A 24,130-nucleotide genomic window follows, 5' to 3' on the forward strand; every position below is an offset into this window, starting at 1 on the left:
TAATAATAAATTATAAATTATAATAAAGCATAATGCTATTTTTCTTATGTTTTTAAAATTCCCCATTGATTATTTACTAGAATTATATAGAATCAAGCAGAAAAACAAGGGAATATATAGCAGTAGATTTGATAGATAAGCAGATAATTTCAGGTATGGCAAAATGTTTTGCTGAGGTTTTTACCCCTGTGGAAGAAAAGACATAGACACTGCAGATGCAGTTGTTCACATGGTTGTGCCCAGCTCCACCGGCAATAGCATTTCCAAAAAGCAAATATGGATGACAGATTCATGCACATAAAATTACAGACTCATAAAGCTGGAAGAAACCAAACTTAAAACTCTGATGTCACAAAATCAGGCAAAACATCAGTTTTTGGCAACTTTGGGCAATTGCTAGGGACCAAGCAATAGCAACAGCAGCTTCATTTATATACCGCTTCATACTGCACTAAGCAGTCTCTAATTAGTTTACAACTGTTCTTAGATTAACTATGGTGGGATATAGACTTCCTCTTTGGGGCGGCCTGCACCTGCCCCTTTCCCCAACGGATCGGGGCCTCAGCTGCCACAGTGACAGCCCTGGAGGCCCCGATCCACTGCTTTTCCTGGCCTTGGGGAAGCGGCAAAATGCTGCTTCCTCACGGCCTGGAAAGGGGTGTCCTTGGAGCTTCATGCCCCAAGGACACCCCAACAGTGGCGGGGAAAGGGAGAAAGGGGCCGCTCAGCCCCTTTCTCTCTGTATCACTGGCACGGCCGTTTAAAGGCTGTGCCAGCGATATGCACGGCAAAAGGAGTTCCCAAATGGAGCTCCTGGCGCTGCTGAAAGGGCGCCACAAGCACCCTGCAGTGGCACCAGGACATCACATCCGCGCCACGTCACATCAGTGTAGCCGTGATATCATAATGGCGGCACCCATGTAGACAGGGCGCCACCATTACAATGCGTGGTTACGTGCTAGGGTTGTGGGGCGTCTGGAAAGGACGCCCCGAGGCAACCCTAGCATGTATCCAGGCCAGCGCTTTGTGCCAGTCTGGATACCGCCTATGTTAGAAAAAATATGTGTACTACCTCCTGATGCTGTGTGGACTTGCTGCTTGCTACCTGCATGCTCCATCTCACCTGGTGGACTGCTGGCCTCCTGTTCCCCTTGCGAAGGAAATAAAGGCTGGGTGCCTGCTGTGGTGGGCCTGCCACCGGCTGGGGCGATGGCAAAGAGGGGTCACCCCTTTGGGGGAGCAAAGGAGCATTTGGCTGGTAGGGGAGGGAATATAGTTGGCCCTTCTTATACGCAGATTTGCCATCTACGGATTTGAGCATCCGCGGATGGCAAATCTGGAAATTGTCCCCAATGGCGGTGCGCATGCACGTGCGCCGCCATTGGGGACAACTTCCTTCTCCTTCCCTTCCCTCGCTTCCTCCTCCCTTCTTTCCCTGCCTGCCTCCCTTTCCTTCCCCTTACTTACAAGCTGGGTGGCAGCAGTGGCGGCGGAGGCCAAGTCTTGGCTTCCTTGCCGCTGCCGTGACAGGGCGCGATGGTGGTGCTGGAGGCCTCTTGGCGGTGAGGAGGAAGAACTACCATGCCGGAGGCCTTCAAGGCCTCGAGCGCCGGCATCCGGCCTCCTCCATGCCTCCGCCGCCACGAAAGGGCTGGATACCGGTGCTGGAGGCCAAGAGGGCCCCAGCACCGATACCTGCCTCTTCCCCAGCGGCAGCGGCGGTGAGGAGGCTGGGTGATGGTGACGGAGGCCTTGAAGGCCTCTGGCGCTACTGCCCTCTGTGCCTCCTCTTCAAAAAAAAGGCACTGAGGCGGCGAAGCCAAGACTTGGCCTCCGCCGCCGCCACTACCACCCAGCTTGCCCCGCAGCGGTGGTGGAGGAGGCCAAGCAGGCGCGCCGAGATGTTAAAGGTAAGTAAGGGGAAGGAAAGGGAGGGAGGCAGGGAGGGAAGGGAGGAGGAAGGGAGAGAGGGGAGGCGGGGGCAGGAACTTTTGTCCCAATGGCACACGCACCGCCATTGGGACAAATGGGACTTGAGCATACGTGGATTTTGGTATACGCGGGGGGGGGGGATCCGTAACGGATCCCCGCATATACCAATTGCCCCCTGTATTTTAATATATTTTAATGCAATTAATTTAACTAAATTTTGATGTTGGTATTTTAGTTTAGATAAGGGGATGTATTTTTAGTTGTGTATATGTTATGTAACTGTTTTTGCATTTTTGTAAACCGCCTTGATTCTTTGGAAAGGTGGTATATAAATAGAAATTATAATTATAATAATAATAATTATCATTAACTGTAAACTAATTGCCTCCAACAAGCTTGGTACTCATTTTAGTGACCTCAGAAGGGTGCCAGGCTGATCAAACCTGAGCCCTTGGCTGAGATTGAACTCACAACCCTGTGATTTGTGAGTGAGTGGCTGCAGTACCAGCATTTAACCACTGCACCACCAGGGTGTGGTACTTTGGTGTGGTATTGCTGATACTTAGCCTAGATGATTCTTTTGGCCCTTTGAAGTTAGCTGCCATTTTTATTTCCCATAGAGTCCTCAGGTGAACACTTAAATGACAGCTATGGCGATATTGGGAAAGTCATATGGTCTCAGAATCAGGAGAAGGCAATAGCAAACCTCCTCTGAACAAATCTTCCCAAGAAACTCCCATGATAAGTTCACCTTAGGGTTGCCATATGTCAGAAATGACTTGAAGGCATACCACAACAACAAATGGCTAGCCACCTGGTGGTGCTTGAAATATTGTTGAGCTGCCTAGGTGAGCTTACAGTGGCCCACTGAAGGAAAAAAGACCCATTATAGGGCACAATGCACAGGTCAACTCAGATTTGGAAACAACCCACTAGGAAATACCTAGACATACTAAAATACATAATAGTCTTGTAAAAGACAGAACTGGATTTTGATACAGATAATCCAGATCCTGGGATGTTGGAACAGTGATCACACTAAAAAAAGTGTACTTGACAGTTTATTTATTTATTTAAAAAGAAAACTTCAAATTGAGGTGCTCTGTTAGTCTGTTGTGGCAAAAACAACCAAGAGTTGTGCGGCATTTAAAAAGTAATACATTGTATTCTGGATAAGCTTTCATGGACTCCAGCCTACAGCTGCATCTGATGAAGTGGGCTGCAGTCCATGAAAGCTTATGCCAGATAAAACGTGTTAGACTTCAAGATGGCACAAGATTATTTGAGATTTTTTTGTTTTGTTTTGCTTTGTTCTTAACATTTTTTGGAGCTGTTAGCATATGTAATAATAATATGATTTATTTTTATTTTTATATACCGCCCAATCACTGAGAATCCGGGCGATTTACTACAGAGGGGATAATAGACGGTTCCCTGCCCTCAGGCTTACAATCTAAAAAGACATGACACAAAAGGAGAAGGGAATGGTGAGGAGGGGAGGGGATCAGGTCCAGCAGTTCTTCTCTCCCTCTGAGGCCTGGACCAAGGCAGATGGACCGGAGGGAGGGCTCTTCTTCTTCAGCCTAACCCCGATGGAGCTGGGCCAGAGTAATTCTCTCCCTCACAGGCCAAAAGAAGACAGTTATGGAGGGAGGAGCCTCTTTCTTCAGCCTAGCCCTGATGGAGCTGGGCCAGACTAATTCCCTCCCTCCCAGGCCAAAAGAGGACAGTTATGGAGGGAGGAGCCTCTTTCTTTAGCCTAGCCCTGATGGAGCTGGGCCAGACTAATTCTCTCCCTCACAGGCATCTGTCCTCCACAAACACCATCGCAAGTGGGAGAGACCAAGGGGAGCTGTTGCTACAACCCAGAGCATCTGTCCTCCACAAATGCCATCACAAGTGTGAGAGACTAAGGGGAGCTGTTATTACAATCTAGACCATGTGTCCTCCTCAAATGCCAGTGCAAGTGTGAGAGACTGAGGAGAAGTTGATGCTATAATTCAAAGGAGTTGTGTGAATAACTGGGGGGTGAAATTGACTTAACATAAAGCTAGAGTTGGGTTTGAAAGGAAAAAGGGGGGGATTTTTTTTCTTAAATCTTTGGTAAAATTCATAAGTACTAATTTAAAACTTATTCTAGTAATGGCTACTTCAACAAGAATCATCAATAGCTCTACACAAGCTCCAAAACAGCAACAAAGAAGACAATCTTCTGATATATTTTCTAGAGGAAATTAAAAAAATGCAGACGCAAATGCAAATTGAGATGGAGCAAAGGATAAAGAAAGAGATCAAAACTTTACGAGCCGATATTAGACAAGATTTAAAAAATGAATTATCAGACATAAAAGAATCTTTAGAAAGCCTGACGAAGGAGATGAATACTATTAAGCAAAAAGTTACAATACAAGAAGAAAGGACTGATAATTTGGAAGAGGAAGTAGAAAAGATAAAAGAAAAAGATAAAACTGAACTTGAGAAAAGGCTAGACAAAAAGGCTTTGGAAGATTATAAAATTAGAGAAAATTGTTTAAAAATTAGAGGAGTTGAAGAAAAGACAGGAGAAAATTTATATGAAAGCTTGCTCCCAGTACTAGCCAAATTTGCAGACATTGCGGAACAAGAACTGATAAATGACGTTAATAAGATGTTTAGACTTAACTCTACAGTGGCGAGAGAAAAAGGATGGCCGAGAGATATCGTGATTTATTTTTTACGTAAAAGAGTAAGAGATCAAATTTTAGAAATGAGCTATAGAAAGGCTTTGATATATGAAGAAGATGAGATTAGGATATTTAAAGATGTGCCTAAGCGGATTTTGAGGAAAAGAGAAGAATATAAATTCTTAACCTCTCTTCTAAATAGACATGGTATAATATACAAATGGGAGAAATTAGAAGGAGTGTCAGTTTTCTACAAACAAAAGTGGTAAAAACTTAACACAGTACAAAAAGCAAAGGATTTCTGGAGAAAATGTAATAAAGACTTTAAGAAGGATACAGAAAAAAACTGACACTCAAGTGCAAGCTTATAGGGAGAAATTAAGATCTGCAGATAAAAAGAAAAATGAAGAGAAAAAGGAAGAAGAAAAATCTAGTTTGAAAAGTAGTTTGGAGGAAGATGAGAGACTAGACAACAATAAGGCGGAGGAGGCACAGGGGGAAGAGAAAAGTGTAGAAATTGGAAGTGCAGAATTATCGTTTACAGGAGAAATAGAAGAAAATTAATAGAGGAAGTTTTAAAATGACATACCTGAAGGAATTAAGTTTTTTTTTCATGGAATATTAAAGGACTAAATGAGAGGGAAAAAAGGAAAGAAATTTATCATAAGCTCAATAAGTTGGGCTACGATGTAAATATTCTATTAGAAACACATTTAAGAAATAAAGATAAAAGATTGTTAAGAAACCCTAAATTAGGTTCTGAATTTTTCCGTATTCAAGCAAAAAAAAAAAAAAGAGGAATTGTAGTTTATGTGAAAGCGAAGTGTGAAGCCCGAGAATTATTTAACGACCCAAATGGGCACTACATAGGAGTTGAGATTAAGACTCAAGAAAAGGAAATTATCTTAATTGCAGTGTACGCCCCTCAAGAAAAAAAGGCCAAATTCTATAAAGGTTTAGCACACATTTTGTTAAATTACAATGGCAGAGATATAGTCCTATGTGGTGACTTTAATGGGGTGATAGACCCAACTAAGGATAGACTCTCGGGGAAGAGGGTTAAACAAAAACAAGGAAAGTTACCTAAGTCGTTTTTTAAAATAATGGAGTTCTTACATCTAGTGGATATTTGGAGATATAAAAATGAAGAAGTAAGAGAATTTTCTTTTTTTTCTACAAGACATAAATCCTTTGCAAGATGGGATTATTTTTTTATTTCTAAGACACTATGTAATAACTCAAAAAAGGTTGAGATTTTAGCTAGGACACACTCTGACCATAACCCAATTAGTTATGGAGGAAGGAGCCTCTTTCTTCAGCCTAGCCCTGATGGAGCTGGGCCAGACTAATTCTCTCCCTCACAGGCCAAAAGAGGACAGTTATGGAGGGAGGAGCCTGTTTCTTCAGCCTCGCCCTGATGGAGCTGGGCCAGACTAATTCTCTCCCTCCCAGGCTGAAAGATGACATATATGGAGGGAGGAGCCTCTTTCTTCAGCCTAGCCCTGATGGAGCTGGGCCAGACTAATTCTCTCCCTCCCAGGCCAAAAAGAGGACAGTTATGGAGGGAGGAACCTCTTTCTTCAGCCTAGCCCTGATGGAGCTGGGCCAGACTAATTCCCTCCCTCCCAGGCCGAAGGATGACAGTTATGGAGGGAGGGGCCTCTATCTTCAGAATAGCCCTTGATGGAGCTGGGCCAGCCTATTATCTCCCTCCTAGGCCGAAGGATGACAGTTATGGAGGGAGGAGCCTCTATCTTCAGGCTAGCCCTGGTGGAGCTGGGCCAGCCTATTCCTTCCCTCCCAGGCTGAAGGATGACAGTTATGGAGGGAGGAACCTCTATCTTCAGGCTAGCCCCGATGGAACTGGACCAGCCTATTCACTCCCTCCCAGGCCAAAGGATGACAGTTATGGAGGGAGGAGCCTCTATCTTCAGGCTAGTCCTGGTGGAGCTGGGCCAAACTATTCACTCCCTCACAGGCTGAAGGATGACAGTTATGGAGGGAGGAACCTCTATCTTCAGGCTAACTGTGGTGGAGCTGGGCCAGCCTATTCTCTCCCTCGCAGGCCGATGGATGACAGTTATGGAGGGAGGAGCCTCTATCTTCAGGCTAGCCCTGATGGAGCTGGGCCAGCCTATTCTCTCCCTCGCAGGCCGATGGATGACAGTTATGGAGGGAGGAGCCTCTATTCTATCTTCAGGCTAGCCCTGGTGGAGCTGGGCCAGCCTATTCACTCCTTCCCAGGCCAAAGGATGACAGTTATGTACTAGCAGAGGTCACCCATGGGGCTGAGCTGATGAACAGACCTCGGTGCAAATAGTGATGACAAAGAGGGATGTTGCCTAGCAACTTGGTGGCAGCCAGCATTTCCCTCTAACATGAGCCTCTTAGTGGTTAATTTTTCAAAAATAGTCTGATTCTGTTCACAATCCTTTCTGTAATGTGTGTATTTCCTTAAGCAAGTTATGCTTGTCTTGCCAAACCTTCCGCTTTGAACTAATTTATTCAGCAGCTCTTCTTAACATGAGATATGATGCACGATGTGGGTTAATTATTCCATAGGAGTGACATTTGAAAAACAGTCAATTAGTGTAGTAATGATTGGACTCACAGTGCCCCATGCACATACCTCATCAGACCAGAATAATCAGTATTTCTATGGGTTATGCATAAAACCATAGCATAAGCTATCTGTGTGTACAGTATAATTAGGTAGAAGAACATTTATATTCATAATTGTATTTATGCATCCCTCAACATCAAATGAAACATCCTGCCTACCTCTGGGCCTCTTTCACCATTGGGAGAAAACAGGATGGCATTCCTAGAAGAGCATCCTATGTGATGACAAGCTGCTTAGAACAAAGGTTGACACAATGAAGATGATTGATGGTGGCAAACAACTGTAGAATTCAGTGGGACATCTGGCTAAGATATTCATGTGTTCCTTTTTGGTTAAATAACTTGTTGTAATTTGGGTTGTAGCAGAAATTGCACTTAGATGGTATGCTACATTTTGTGTTTGCAATTATTAACACTGAAAATGTTAATTTGAGTTACAGAATATCATACATTGGCCATGACACTACATCATCAGAGATAGCTACAATGAAGAGGCTCCATTGGCATAGCTTCTTCTGTCCAGTGCCACCCATCCAAATTTTTCTAAGACATCCAAATTTTCCTCACAACTACTCAAACTGAAAGGCTTCTGAGGCATTGAATAACAGGACACTGGAAAATGTTGAATGCAGTGCTCTCCTAGTCATGGAGCACATTGAGCTGGACAGCTAGATAGATGCCCTGTGGTTCCACCACAGCTGCTGGTCTCAGTGCACACTGTGATCAAGATATCTGTAGTCAGAGCTTAAGAGGTAGGTTTTGGGAGTCACGTTTGGTCATTGACAGCCATAAATCCCCAAAGTAATGACAGAAATCTTGGAAGCCACTTTGGGTCCCATTTTGGGAGAAAGGTGCCATATAAAAGAAGTAAATAAATAATAAATAAATCAAAATTATAATCGAATACATGGTTAACAGGATGCCAGCTTTCATCATTATGAATACAAGATGTTAAAAGTGATTGGTATATCAGTGGGAATACAAACACAATGGTGTTGGCAAGGAAACATTTGTAAATGTATTCATCGGTTGATAAAAACTGCTTTTTTCTTAAGCTCCAGAAATGTGGAAAATAATGTAATATATTTCTGAGCAACTTTAAGCTGTTTCATCCATTAAGTAATCATCAGCATCAATGGGGTCAATTGTGTTATGGTGGTATGGCTGTTTTGGTTTTTGATGTCGTCCCACCATTTTTCTTCTGGCTATTCTTATCAACAAATAATTGTATGACTAAAGAATAACAAATAACAGATCATAATGTATTGAAGAATAATTTGGAGTGATTCAAACCCTATATAAAATGTTTGCTCATGCTAAAATTGCCCCACATTTTGAACAGCAGTGATGAATCAGTGACCCTCCAGATGCTGCTGGAACACATTCTTGACCATTAACTATGAGCAGGATGGGATAATGGGAGTCTGAATCCAGGAACAATTAGAACGCTATTGATCTTCTGCCACCTCTGACTTAGGAGCGAAGCAGATGGGGCAGTCCTGATCACTGGGGGACCACTGGGGGACTGCAGCAACCAAATGATGCAGTTTTGAGCTTGCCCACTGGTGTGGTTCTGAATGGACTGCAAAAAGGAACAGTAAGAAACTTTCAGAGAAAGATGCCAGCCACAGATGCTGGTGAAACATCAGGAATAAACTCTTCTAGAATATGGCCCCATAGCCCGAAAAACCCACAACAAACAAAGGATTTGTGCTTTATGGCTTTTAGCCTGTGGAATAAGGTTTGAGGTATTAGAGAAAAGACATTCTCCACTTTACCAGTATGAGGTACAGCTAAAATCATATCATCATCACCAATTAAGGTTGCCAGATTGAAAACTGGGTTCCTATACCTTTAATTATTTGATTTTGTAGAAGAAGTGGTTTCAGCAGGTTACTGTTGAAATTCACTCTTCTACATGGCCACTAAAAGTATGGGAACTCTTTCTGGTTTTCCCTTTGGAAGCTCTATCATGGAGAGCAGTACACATGATGATGTATGAAAGACAGCCAGGAGCCACATATGCAGCCAGCTGATAATAGCCATAACTGTGATTTCTCCCATGGTTGCACAATTGTCAAGGGAAGGCAAACAGAACTTGCCAGGTTTGAGGACAACAGTGCCATATTTCCTTCATGGCTGCAGGTCCTATGGGCTTCCTCCACCTGCCACTACTATTTACAGGTGCTTAGTTGTGCCAGCAAAATGCAGCAACAGGATTCTGGCCAGTAACTACTGCAGGTATGTTTTGCCCATTATCATCTATCCAATTTAAGAATGCTTGCTTTTAACTTCATATGTTAGGTTTAGTTTAATGCCTCATGAAGAAATAGAGTGGACCTTTAAAATGCTTCCACTGTATCCAGAGATTATCAGCTTTGTACAGTGAGTGATCGCAGATTCTTTTTTTGCCAGGTAATTAAAGGCTGGTTTTCTGAATTCATTATACATTTGCTTTGATAGATTGTAATGTCAAAAGTTACACTAAAAAGCATAACTGAGTGTTTTATTTCTGCCAGCTCTAACAATTATTACAGTCTGCATAGCTGACATCACTAATCCCATACAAAGCAGGAGAACAGTGGTAAAGAATGTATTAAATGAATGTTTAAGAAATGACACCTATTAATTAGAAAATTATTTTGACACTGATTTCCCTCTTTATTATTTCATTTTAAACATTTGCTTCCCTTCTCTTCAATCCAAAGATTTCCAACATAACTTAAAATAAAAATAAAAATAACACCTAATTAAGATTCAATAAGTCAGTAGAAGCAGAATTTAAATCAACAAATTCAGAAGCTCTGGGAAATGAAAAACATTGACTTTGCTTATCATCAAAAGGTCAGATTATTTGGTTCCAGATAAACCTTGTTCAATAATGGGACTCTATCACAAAGGAAGCCCTCTTTTCAGCCATCCTCCCTACTGGCAGGCAGACCTCTTGAAGGGCCTCTGGGACACATCTTGTGCATGGAAATGGTCAGTGGGAGAAAGTAGCCTTGAAAGCAGGTATGTAAACCTTCATTTATTTTTTTATCACATGGAAGACTGATTTCAACAGTTTTCTAACAGCTACATGAAACAATGAGGGTTTTGTGCATTTTTCAAATATTTTTCATATTTTGGAACTTTTTTGTTGAAAATAAATTTTATTTTATTTAGAAAAAATAATTTTTGTGTAAAAACCATCTTTTTGGTGCACAAAACACTACACAAACTGTGTTTTTGGCACAAAATCCATTTGTTGTTTTCAGAAACATATATAGGTGGTCTCACGTAAAATGCATTATAAAGTTGACCCTCTGTATCCATGGATTCTTTATCCATAGATTCATGGCTTGACAATATATTTTTTTAAAATGTAATTTTCAAAAAGCAAACCTTGATTTTTGCCGCTTTATATAAGGGACACAATTTTACTATGCTTTTGTATTTGATGGTACTTGAGCATCCATGGATTTTGGTATCATTGGGGGGGGGGGGGGTTCTTGGAACCAAACCCCAGAGGATACTAAGGGCCCACTGTAGATGCTTAATGAATCAGATGGAATCTTTACAGATTACTGCAATCCTTCTTCCTTACCATCTCTTACCTGTGTTGGTGCTGTAAGCAAAAATCCAGGCGGATACAACTGAGAAAATCCAGGGGGACACAACTCACCTGCTTTGAACTTGTTGCTGAGTGTACCGAGTTCCATACATGTTGGCATGATTATTCAGGCTCCCAAGGCTGAGAGAAGGACTCAGAAGGCAAGAGCAACAAATATATAATTGCTCTGCTTGTGCTTTTTATTTCTTCCCTGAATTGCTGTTGACATTTCAAAAATAATGTCCACTCCACCAAGTATAGCCAATTTATATAAACAAACAGGAACAATATAAAAGAGTGTGATGTGGCAGCTAGTGAAGCAAATGAAATTCTAAGCTGCTAAACTGCATCAACTGAAGTATAGTGTTTAGACTGAGGGAAACAATAGTGCCACTCTATTCTGCTTTGGTCAGATCTCACCTGGAATACTGTGACCAATTCTGGTTACTACAATTCAAAAAAGGATGTTGACAAGTTGGAATGTGTCCAGAGGAGGGTGACCAAAATGGTGAAAGGTCTGGAAATGATGCCCTATGAGGAGAGACACAGAGAGCTAGGTATTGTTAGACTGGGGAAGAGAAGGTTAGGAAGTGATATGTTAGCCATGTTTAAATATTTGAAGGGATGTCATGTTGAGGATGGAGGAAGCTTGTTTTCTGCTTCTCCAGAGATTAGGACATGGACCAATAGATTCCAGGTACAAGAAAAGAGATTCCACCTCAATGTTAGGAAGAATTTCCTGACTGTAAGAGATGTTTGACAGTGGAATATACTGCTTCAGAGAGTGGTGGAATCCCCTTCTTTTGAGGTTTTTAAACAGAGGTTGCATGTCCACCTGTCAAGGGTGATTGTGTATTCCGGCTTGGCAGGGGGTTGTGCTAAATGGACCTGATGGTCTTTTCCAACAGCATTATTCTATAATCTTATGATTCTTTGAAAATGTATAGATGTTAACATTCATCTGTATTGAGACTGGGGAACACTTCTCCCATCAGCTGTTATTGGCTTTTAGGCCAGAAACATGTGGGAGCTGAAGTCCAAAGATATCTGGAGACCATTGATACCTGGAAGGCCACAGATTGCCTCATCCAGGTGTGTAACTATTGGGCTGTTTGTGGAATTAGAGTGTTGTCCCCCAAATAAGAATTCTGCTCCTCCTAATGAAGTTTCATTTAGTTCCTATATTTTTAGCTCTGAAGTAACATAAAACCTCAGTGAGAATGGAGAAATTCATTTAAGGTGTCCAAAGATAATGGATCGGCTAAGTTACCAAGGGAGAGCAAGCGCAGCAAATACAAGAATTCTAGTTGTGAATGATTTTCTGTGTCTCATTGTTTGTAATGCCAGGAATTTGGGAACTGAAGGAAAATTTCATGGGGAGGAGGCAAACATCCTTATTTTGCCCCCCACCATAGCTGCACCCATAACCCAGCTTGATCTAGATGTTGAAATGCAATTTTTATCCAATGCAATAAACTAATGTAAAAGTTTTAAAGCAGAAAAATTAGAGATGTTAAAGGGCAGCTAAATCACAGTCAATAGGAAATATACACTTAAAAAAATAGCAGTGCAATAATTAAAACACCACATATCAGAGCACTATGGTGCACACTTGTACAGACAGCCATGCGTGTAAAATCAAAACAGCAATCTAAACTGTATCAGTCTGCAAATAATACAGTACTAGAACACATGGGCCAGTTCCCCCTCCACTCCTTGTGCTGCTCTTCTTCTTTTATCTATCAGCTCAGAATTTCCCAGGAAACTCCACAATGAGTAGTTTCCACTCACACATTCACTGACAGGGAATGGATTCATCATGGACACTATAATGGGTTTATCATGATACAAGATATTATATCCTTCTTGCTTCTCGTAAACCAGAACAAGACACTTCAAAATTGTTTATTCAACAGAAGAACTAGTGGAGTTGGTGACAGAGGCAATCTAATGAGTCATCTGGGTTATCTTTCTGCCAGATGAAGATTAAAACTGTTTATTTTTTCCAAATGACAAAGAGATGGAGCTTCCAGAGTGTTCTATGTCAATTGTAGTTAAGAGTGTTTTTAAAGGCTGGTCTTCTCTCTCTCTCTCTCTCTCTCTCTCTCTCTCTCTCTCTCTCTCCCTGTAAGATCCGCCAACTTCCACCAGTGATCCACAACAGCAACTTGCTTAAAAGCAGTGAAGTTTATTGAGATACAGATGAAAGTGAACAGACAGACTTTTCAGTGAAATCTGAAAGGCAAACCTCAAACACCAAGTTAAAAGTACTCAAGCCCCCACCTTTTTTTCCTCTCCCGCCTTTTCTCCTCTCCACCTTCTTCCCCCCTTGCTTCCCAGGCTAACTAGGCTTGAGAACCCAACCTGACCTTGGACAGGCTCCGCAGATGTCTCCAGCTAATTAAACAGTGCATTCCAATCCTAAGTTGCAATCCTCCCCATCCCCCCTAGCAAAGCAAGCAAAGCTGGCAGAACTTCAATTAAAGCCATTACCCAGAATATGAACAGAAACCAAAGGGAAGGTGAATATTGATCAGTAATTGGCTTTGGAGTTCTGACACTCCCTCCCTCCTCTTTTTAATTCTCCTTTTCACCATTTACCCACTATCCATTGTAATCAGTCTATTGAAGTAACCAATGAGTACAGACAGACTCAGAATTGGAAAACAAGTCAACTGTGCTTCTAACCTCTGGGGAATCCTGGCTTCAAGCATAATCTGATAATTTCCTTTTCCATGCTAACACTGATAGAGCTTTTTTGGATTTGTAACTTTTCCCCCTGCAGGACTTGTCCTTGCATGCATGCACATATATACATGTTTAACTCAAACCGATGAACTGCAAATCTTGAAAGTATTCCATTATTCTACATAGGTCTCCAATCTCTCAGAAGTGCACTGTGCAGGCATTATTCACTATATAGCAATAGTAAATACTATTTAATAAATGCTAAATAGAATAGGAAAAAACAGAAATGTCTAGTTCATGTAGAAGGTCATGACCAACATTCAGAATAATTCTTAGGATGGCTTTAACAGTTATAGCTAACCTCTCTTGAAAGAGTTTGTACAGCTCAAAAGATGTGTGACTCACTGGCTTAATGAGGTGAGCATTTCAAATGATATACTGACCAGCTATGTAATAATTCAGAACATTAATCTGGGACTTTCAAATAATATACAAATGGTGTGCCATACATTATGCACTTAGATGAAATTGTTTCATTACTTCAAACAGGTTTAATTAGCTCTGTCAAAAGCCTGTAGCTTATATAGTCCAAATACTGGTGAGTATAATTAATCAGATTTATTTTTATTTTTTTTCTCATCAACCTTTATTAATGGTTTATAGTTAGCTGGAATATTATTATCCTTATTATTATTATTTTAAAAAGGTCTTCACCATGTGTATTATATAGGGCAAAATCCAACAGTAGTCCTAAATGGTACTTTTTAGTCACCACTAGTTGAAGTATTGATTTCGATGGGTCTGTTTGAGATAGGATTAACATTTGATTTAGATATAGTTTATGGCAGAGATCTTTCACCAGTGGTGTGTCATACACTATGATACATGGCTGAACAACTACAGTGGAACTATGATACATCTGCCTTCTCCCAATTAACAGGATTCACTTTCCTTCCACAGGATCCCTCACTTACACTGGGACATTTTTTGGCTGGTAAAGAACAGGGTATGGCTGAGATGTGTCTGGCTTGCTAACTTTAGCAAGTTGCACAGGACTTTCAGAGGATTTCTGGGAGGTCCCAGAGAATACCTTAATTGTTGTGACTATGTTGGAAGCATTAAAAGCAAAAATACATTTTTGGGAGGTAGAGAATTCCTACTTCGACAGTGACCAAAAAAAAGGGGGGTGGTGGTGGATGGGAGACATGCAGGCATAAATGTGACATATGTTTTCTTATGTCACTAATAGAATGTTAGTCATACGTTTTTATTTTCATTATTAAAGTATCACAATTCCATGATATTAAATAATTTTCTCATTTTGGGAGTTCCTAGAAAGTCTATGTAGATTAAAATCAGTTAATTGTCTTCTTCATTCCTTTCTTTTGATTGCATGGTCTGTTGTCAGATATAGACAGTTTCAGTTAATGTTACAAACAAACTCAAAACAAACAAGCTTCATTTATATACTGCTTTATATCGCCTAAGCAGTGTCTAAGTGGTTTACAACTGTAAGCTAATTTGCCCACAACAGTCTGGGTACTCATTTTAGTGACCTCAGAAGGATGCAAGCCTGAGTTGAGCTTGAGCCCTTTTGCTGGTCTTGAACTCCTAATCTACTGTTGAGCTATAAATTGGTTACTTACAATATGACTGAAATCCCTTTGATAATAATGTGTAAATTATGTTCCAGAAGCAGTTGACAATTTTTGTCACAATCAACGTGTAACTTAGGGTCCAGTCTGTATTCCAGTTAAGCATAAATGTCAGATGAGTATTATTGACAGTATTATCCCTTGGTGAGCAGAAATGCTCCTGAAGAAAGACTAGATTCAGCAGTGAAACTTGTTTTTGGGACTCTACAGCATGTGTTTCTTTCTAAATGTGAAAAGGCTTGATCTCTCTTGGACTTAACACAGCTGTGATTTTGGATTCCTAGCTCTTTAGACACCAACTTAGATTAGCACTTTAAAGTATGGATAAGAAATCTCTTCCTCCAGTTGTTCCACTCTGCATTCAGCATAGCCAATGGTAACGGACTGTGGAAGGTGAAGTCCAAACCCTCCACAGGGCCAAAGTTTCTTCACTTTCAATTAGGGACACAATTCTTTGCTCATTTCATTCTTTAAGGAAGCAGTGCAGAATTTTACCTATTTTCTTCTTGTGAGAAAGTCATTAAAAACTGTGCAGTTTTCAAAACCTATTTGGAGTTTGACACTTATGTGAAAAATTTACACATAGCATTTCTGCCCAGAATGCAGCATTTTTTTTTGTACAGAAAATAATATTTCTGCACAGACATTATTTTATGTGCAGCAAATACTGTCTCCAACACAGGAAATGGCTGTAGTTGGGGATTCACTCTGTGCAAAATTTGTACTTTTATTTTTGGTATAGAAAACAGTATTTTCTACATTTTAAAAAAAATGATATTTCTACTTAGAAAATATGTTCCCTGTGCAAAAAATAAAAATAAATAAAAGCTGTTTTCTACTCCCCACCCCCAAAAAATGCACAAAACAGCTTTTAAATTATGTTATAATATGATAGGTTGTTCAATTGTGTTTAAACTTTTAATTATCGGTATTTTCAGCTTTATCACATACTAGGTTTTTTTTGTAAGGCACCTTGGGTCCCAATGTAGGAAAAAGGTGGCATATAAATACATACATACATACATAATGCAAATTCCTTTTTAAACTGTGTTTCCCAGAACTGGACACAATATTCCAGGTGGGGACTGACCAGAGCAGAATAGAGTGGCACTATTACTTCCCTTGATCTAGACGATATACTTCTATTGATGCAGCCTAAAATCGCACTGGCCTGGTTAGGTGCCACATCGCATTGTTGACTCATGTCCTGAAACACATTATGTGAAACATTATTTTAGAATATTTTCCTTCCGTCTGTACTTTAAAGCCAAATTGGTGCTTGCCAGTAAAAAAGTGTCAGGAATAGCTCAGGCAGTGAGATTTTGGAGGCAGGCCCATCATGTCATTATGAAGACCATTCCCAAATCTCAATTCAGATGCACACAAAATAGGATGGGATGATGAAACTTGCAGTGCAAGAGAGGAACTTTTCTGAGCAACAATCAAACTATGCATACATAGTAATCTGCTAAGCATCTGTTTTTTTTGGAAGGGGACTCCTATGAGGCCGTATAGTTACATAATATTTTTTTTAAAAAATCTGACAATTTAAAAATTGGCAGGATTATCACGTGCATTGGATACAGCATCACTTGCACATAGAAAGCAACCCTTTGTGGAATAAATCCAATTATCTATCAAGCACAAGGAACTATGAAATGTGTAGGTCCAGTGTTCTTATCCATCTGGGTCTCTTTGCATTCTAATGGTTTAAGATTGATTCAAAATGTCTTTGTGAGAAAACAATGTATATAATTATATATGAAATGCAATGTAGAAAAGATTTTGATCCATGTATGATGATAGGTTCATTATTTAAAAGGAAGTGAAAATGGCCAGGATTGAATTACTAAGGCCATCATCCGATACAGAACACATAAGTGGTTAGACTTTTTTTAAATGCTTACACCTTGCCTCCCAATGAGTCCGAGGTAGAATACATAGTTCTCCTTTTTACTTCATCTTTACAATAACACTATGAGGTACATCATGTTGAGAGAGAGAGAGAGAGAGAGAGAGAGAGAGAGATTGACTTGAAGTCACCAGTGAGTTTTATTGCTCAGTGAAAACTTGAATCTAGATCTCATAAATCTCAATGTACAGTAACACTCTAACTAGAATGGAAACCTTTTCTGTTATACTTTCATGTGTAAATTACACTAGTTCAGTTTATTTGAAAATGAAACTCAAGACTGCACAACTTTAGAAGCAAGTAACTGAATAAGACAGAGCAATTAGTGGGAGATCCTGCCAGAAAGAGAAATCCACATTCTTAAGAGTTAACTGAGATTTCCATGTGAGACAGCTCATCAGTTCCTGCAACCCTCCTACAAGGAATCATTGATCTTCCCATGGGTAACAGTATTTCTTCAGGATCCAGAGTAGAGGTCCCCAGAGCCTCTGTGGACTCGATTGTACTGGATCATTTTGAGTCTGTGAGTACCGAGGAAGTGGACAAGATCCTTCGAAGTGTTAGGAAGACAACGTGCTCTCTCGATCCCTGTCCCTCTTGGCTAGCAGCTCAGGGGGGATCGGTTGTAACTGTTATGTTGCTCCACATAATTCATCTTTTAGGGAAGGACGTTTTCCATCCAGCTTGAAATTGGCCATTGTAAAACCGCTGTTAAAAAAGCCCTCCCTAATTATCGGCCTGTTTCCCTGCTGCCTTTTTTGGGGAAGGTGATCGAGAGGGCGGTTGCCTTTCAACTTCAATTGGTCTTGGATGAAACAGATTTTCTAGACCCATTTCAAACTGGCTTCCGGGCGGGCTATGGAGTCGAGACTGCCATGGTCGCCCTGGTCGATGATCTCCGTCTGGGCATGGAAAGGGGTAGCGTGTCCCTGTTAGTGCTCTTAGACATCTCAGCGGCTTTCGATACCATTGACCATGGTATCCTTCTTGAACGCCTGAGGGAGTTAGGTATCGGGGGCACTGCGCTCCAGTGGTTCCGTTCCTACCTCTTGGGCAGATTCCAGATGGTGCAGCTGGGGGACGTGTGCTCCGATAAGAGGGCACTTACATCTGGTGTCCCTCAAGGAGCCATTCTGTCCCCCATGCTATTCAACATTTACATGAAACCGCTGGGAGAGATCATCCAGAGACACGGGGCACAGTGTTATCAGTATGCTGATGACACCCAAATATGTTTCTCTGTGTCTCTGACTGATGCAGTGACCAGGGATGGCATCTCTCCTCTAGATGCCTGTCTGGAGTCAGTAATGGGCTGGATGAGGGAAAACAGACTCAGCTTGAATCCAGAGAAAACGGAAGTACTCATGATAGGTTCCCCGCACCCGGGGATGGAGATTTGTCCACCTGTCCTGAATGGGGTCACGCTCCCCCTGAAGGACTGAGTTTGCAGCCTGGGGGTGCTTCTGGACTCGTCGCTCCACCTTACATCTCAAGTGGATGCGACAGTCAGGAGCACGTGTTATCAGCTTCGGCTGATACGCCAGCTGCGATCCTACCTGGACCAGGGGGACCTTGAAACGGTGGTACATGCTCTGGTGACCTCTCGGTTGGATTTCTGTAACACGCTCTACATGGGGCAACCCTTGTACCAAACCCGGAAGCTTCAATTGGTGCAGAATATGGCAGCGAGGTTGGTCACTGGATGTTCCAGGACCAGCCATATAACGTCTGTCCTATACGATCTGCATTGGCTGCCCATTCGCTTCTGGGCGCAATACAAGGTGTTGGTTATTACCTATAAAGCCCTAAATGGCTTGGGCCCAGGGTACTTGAAGGACCGCCTCTCCCCATATAATTTGCCCCGCGCTCTCAGGTCGGCTGGGAAGCAACTCCTGAGGGTTCCTGACATGAGATATTCCGTGACTACACAGAGGACGTTTTCTAGCTCAGCCCCGCAACTTTGGAACTCTCTTCCCGGTGAGCTCCGCTCGGTTACCTCCCTTGATCTGTTCAGAAAGAAGTTAAAAACCTTCCTCTTCCAACAGGCTTTCCCCCAGATGCTATGAGATCTGCTCTCTCCCCGTTGCACCAGCACTTTATGCTAGTTTGTCTGGTTTTATCTTGTAACTTTTTACTCTGTTTTTAATTAATCTGATGTATTGTTGTGGTTTTTATATGAATACTGTTTGTAAATTGTACATTGTGTAGTACTCTGTTGTAACCCGCTTTGATCTCCCAGGAAAAGCGGGCTATAAATAAACAGTTTATTTATTATTATGTTCCTAGTGGGAATGATTGCAAATCTCTGATTCTTTTCATAACAGCATTTCCCCTATCTAACATAGGAATGCAGCCAACTCAGGGCATATATATAGTCTCACCCTGTTCCTTCAACTTTGTTCTCTCTATACAGAAAGTGTTGTGATAGTGGCTGTAACCAGGATCTCACCAAGCCTGCTATCTCTATCTCTTTCAATCAGAGCTTGGCAAATCATATATTCTGTTGAAACTGATGTTGCCCTAGGGGTCCAGGGAGAGGAGAGAGAGAGAGGTCAGCTGAGGTGCATGTGAACTAGTGGTTTATTCCTCTTATATAGAAAAATCTCTGTAGTAGCTAAAAAGTTTGTCCAGTATAAGCAGTGGCTTATTATAAACATGTACAGTAAAGCAGAGTATATCATATTACTTCTGTATCTTTCTGAACTATGATCTACTTCCCCTTACTTTCCATTTATGAAATTTGGCCTCTGGAAGCTGAGTAACTACAACAGGATACCTTGTAGATTTCTACAAAATGCAAGTTAACTGTAAATCTTTGGACATCTTTTCAAATAAATCTTTATTTAAGCCCTGACCATGTCTGGATAATGTTTTTTCCCTCCTTTCTTCTTCTGTTTTCATTTTTTTCTCCTTTTGTTGTTGCTTCATATGCTTTTGTGCATTGGCTAAGAAATCCTGAGAGAGGCAGTTCTCCCTGTAATTCTGGTTGAAATCCAAACCACAAGTTGATGGAAGCCTCACAGGAAAGCCTTGTCTAGCAAAATGAAAAGAAAAGAAATAAAAAGCTGGTCCCAGTTGAGTGCAGTATTTTCTTTAATTCCTCATTTCAAGGAAGAAGTAGAAATGGAAAGGCTCTTCTCTAGATAGTGTGTTGATTTGTCCACAGGATTGCTGTGGCTAATGTGTGGTTGCTAATATAAACTAACACAAAGATTCAGACAAATCCAAGAATAGATGAAGGAAATTTTCTCTAGAAAAAATACACTGCTAAATTTGATGAAAAGTGTGTGGCTTTTTGAGTTAGGATATATGTTCCTCCTGTTCAGTTGTTGTTGGTCCTGATGCTCAAGGGAGTAGCGAACACTTGCAGAAGAACCCAGATGACCTGAAAGTTCCTTTGTGTATTTATTACCTTAGTTTTAGTGGAGCAAAGCTTAGACATAAATAGTCCTTTAAAGCTCTGTACAGCTTGGGTCCAGACACACTGTATATCTTTATACAGGCCAATTTGAGATTTAAGATCTGCAGGAGAGGACTTTCTTTCAATCCCACAACCTTCACAGGCACATTTGTAGAGGACACAGGAGAGAGCTTTTCAGTGGCTGCTCCCAGGCTATGGAAATCTCTTCTAGAGGAGGCTTGTTCAGCTCCCCTCTTGCTCTCTTTCCTCTGGCAGGTGGAGACATTTTTATTCTGGCAGGCCTTCAAATTTTAATGATGGAGCAGTAGTGTTTGTGTGAAATGGTGTCTTGCATTTTTAAACTTTCACTGGTAATTATGTTTTAAATGTTTTGAAATGTTTTAAAGCATTTAAAAATAATATAGTATTTAATTCTTGCTAACTTTTGTAAATTAATATTTTGGCTTAATCGTATTTTAATAATTGTAAGACAATTTGGATCCTATCTTGGGAGAAAAGAAGGACATACATTCAATAACTAAATAAATAGTCAGAATTCATATATTCAAAAATAAGTTGATATAAATTCATGTATAAAATAAGAAAGCCAGGTATATTGTTGTGTTCTTGGTAATTCAGCACTATACTCATACACAGTGTGGCTTATATTTATATATGATCAAGACCTGCATACAACAGTGAGAGATTATGATGTTATAATTTTTTCTTATTATGTTTTATGTACTTTTACACACGTGCATCCTTGGATATTCTGCTTGCAAGTTTGTATGTGCATACTTGATCATTCTAACAGTGTTTGAAGAGTCATGGCTTTATGCCAGAGTACATTCAAAGCATCCAAAACTTGATCCCAGTTGTGCTGGAGAAGAGGTACTATATCTGTACTATGAACCCTGAAAATTTTGCAAAGTTTTATATCCAAAACCCCACATTTTGCAACAGCCTCCAAACTGAGTTACAGACAACTAAGCTTTGGGGCTCCCAGTAAAAGTTTACTATGAACCATGGAATTTGGAATCACCTCCAAACCTGTGCCAAAGTTTGGAAATTGTTTTGCAGTTAAAAAACCCTGCTTTTCGCAACAGCCCAAAAACTTAGATACAGACATTTGAACTTGAGATTCCAAGGAAAAACCTCTCCAGCCCCCAACACTGTCAGATTTTCTCTGAATCTGTGCCAAAGTTTTACAGTTATTTTGCAACAAAACATCCACATTTTGAAACAGCCTCAAAATTGAATTATAGGCACCTCACCTTCAGGTTCCTTTTGGCCTGTTACAGACAGCCAAAATAAAGCTGCTTCGAGTCACAATGGAGGTATAGTGTTTCAATGATGCATGCGTCCTAAGAGTCTAGAAGCCACACCAAAGCCACGCTCCAGTCCTTAGGGCTGGAGTGTGGCTTTGGTGCAACTTCTGGACTCTTAGGACGCATGCATCATTGAAACACCATACCTCCACTGTGACTCGAAGCAGCTTTATTTTGGCTGTCTGTAACAGGCCTTTGTCTCTTAATGAGAATGGGGTACTAATGTGGTCATCTAATTTTATGACTGCATTGTGTAAAGCAGTGCTGTGTACATGCCAAAGTTCTGAAAAGTTATTGTTTGGACTACAACTCCCAGAATCCTTGTGGGATTCTGGACATAGGTGTGTTACAGACTGCCGAGAAGCGGCGGTCTGTCGCCGCCACCGGTTGCAGCATCTGGGAACCACAGCAGCCAAACGGCGCAGTTCCCGGATGCTGCCAAGAAGGAGCATGAAAATCACGCTCCTTCTTGCGGCCCCGAAGAGACACCGTGAGGCACTAGTTGCGCACTCGCAGCATCACTTCCGCCACGCGACGTGCAGATGCACAGCGTCTGCTACATCAAAATGGCAGCAGCCATGTGGAACAGCCGCCGCCATTTGTTACGGACTCTGTCAAACTGGGACATCCTGAGGATGTCCGAAATGGCGGTCTGTAACCCGCCATTATACTCCCTAAAAGTAACTTTTTAAATCTCTGATGTGAGTGTGTAAAACTAATGTCTTAGAGCCTTTTAGTCAACCAAGACATGAAATCCATTTCCACTGAGTTTATCCCCTGGTACACTGGAGCTTAAAATGTAGAGTTTACTCTCTCCCTGTTCTGCTTTATTGGAATTTTAAGTGGGGAACTGATAAAGGTATAATTAAAATCTTGCAAGTTAAGTACATCTCATGAATTATTAAACCAAAGCACTAACAACAAACTCTGCAAAGAGCACCATGTATGCCTCCTCAGGTTTTGACAAAAAACACCCTTGCCAAGGTCACATTGGCATTTAAAGGGTTTGCCTGCATGTTGCAGATAACATCCTTCCTCCAGCAGCTTTAATGTTCATAGGCGTGTCAGAGAGGGAAGTGAAAGAATGACTGGGGGGAGAGTTCTTAACTATCTACTAGTACACTTTTTTGGATTTTTTTTTTTTTGGGGGGGGGGTGATTTATTAAAGTAGGGAGCAATGTATCTCCCGTATTTGCCTTAATGTATGTAGGACTCTGTATTTTGATTAAATCCACAAGGTGGCAACTTGCTGCAGATTTTTTTTAAAGAAGTGTGCTGATACCCAAGCATCTTCATTAAGCATTTTGATTGCCTTCAAATCACCCTCCTGCAAAGATGACTTGTTTACTCCTCATTATTGGGAGCATGTAATGCAGAAATGTGCCTAATCAAAGTTTAACTGGGTCTAATGCTTCTTTTCTTGGGAAGCATCATGCTTTATTTATTTATTTCATCCAAGGGTATCTCACTGGGAATTTTTCTAGGGAGGCAGAAGGCCAGGAGAACAAAACCCTGAGCTTGAATGGTTTGTTTATAACAGCAGTGTGACTACCACAACTCTACAAGGCAATGTTCCCAAATTGTGCAGTTGGCAAGCAGAGACCATCATTTTGCCAGATGGCCTACCAATAAAATTATCAAGAATGGTGCATATACAGTAAGAGATGAAATGACAGAAGAGGATGGAGATATTATTTTTTGCAGATAATAAAATGGGGGATAAAGTGATTGGGACAGTAGCCTTTGAAAAGCCTGTTAAGTCTTTGCCAGTCTGATGCTTTCCAGTGAGCAGACTACAAGTTCTATCATTCTGGCAACATGGCCACTAGGAATAATGGAAGGTGTCCCAGGTTTGTGCCAAGCGATTGAAGCGAATAGACTTCAGTTAGATTGAGTCCTTTGTCAGAATTTTCACATTTGTGAGAACAGTTTTAGTGAGTTTCTATAAATGCATAAAAGTTAAAAGTGCCTTCTTGGTGTTAGTGATGGATAGTCACTTTCACTTACCATCTCCCTCCCTAGCTTCACAAAGAAAATAAATATTAGAGACATCTTTGCACAAATTGAACAAATCATGACCAGTTTTTGTGGGAATGGGGGCAAATCTCGCTTAAGCTAAAATTCTGTTCTGACCTTAAACTCATGTAATTTCTGTTGCATCAGTAATGACACCATCTCAGTTATGGTGGAAGGCTAATAGATTTGCAAAGGTAGTTCCATCAGTTGCACATGGGCACACAAGTGATTTCACTTTCTCTACATACAGTATGTGCATGTGAAATCACTAAATAGAATGTATCCTTAACTGTAAGCAACGGCACATTGGTGACTGCTGACT

The 24,130-nt window shown here is 41.0% G+C and overlaps 1 pseudogene; it reads left to right on the plus strand.

The window, feature by feature from the left end:
• The first annotated feature begins 1,628 nt into the window (after window positions 1-1,628).
• The window catches only part of LOC149317473 (uncharacterized), a 29,597-nt pseudogene continuing 7,095 nt past the window's right edge, over window positions 1,629-24,130 (plus strand).

This window comes from Sceloporus occidentalis, unplaced genomic scaffold (assembly GCF_023333645.1).
Source record: "Sceloporus occidentalis isolate IW3139 unplaced genomic scaffold, rSceOcc1.0.p SCAF_3, whole genome shotgun sequence".
Classification (NCBI taxonomy): Eukaryota; Metazoa; Chordata; class Lepidosauria; order Squamata; family Phrynosomatidae; genus Sceloporus; species Sceloporus occidentalis.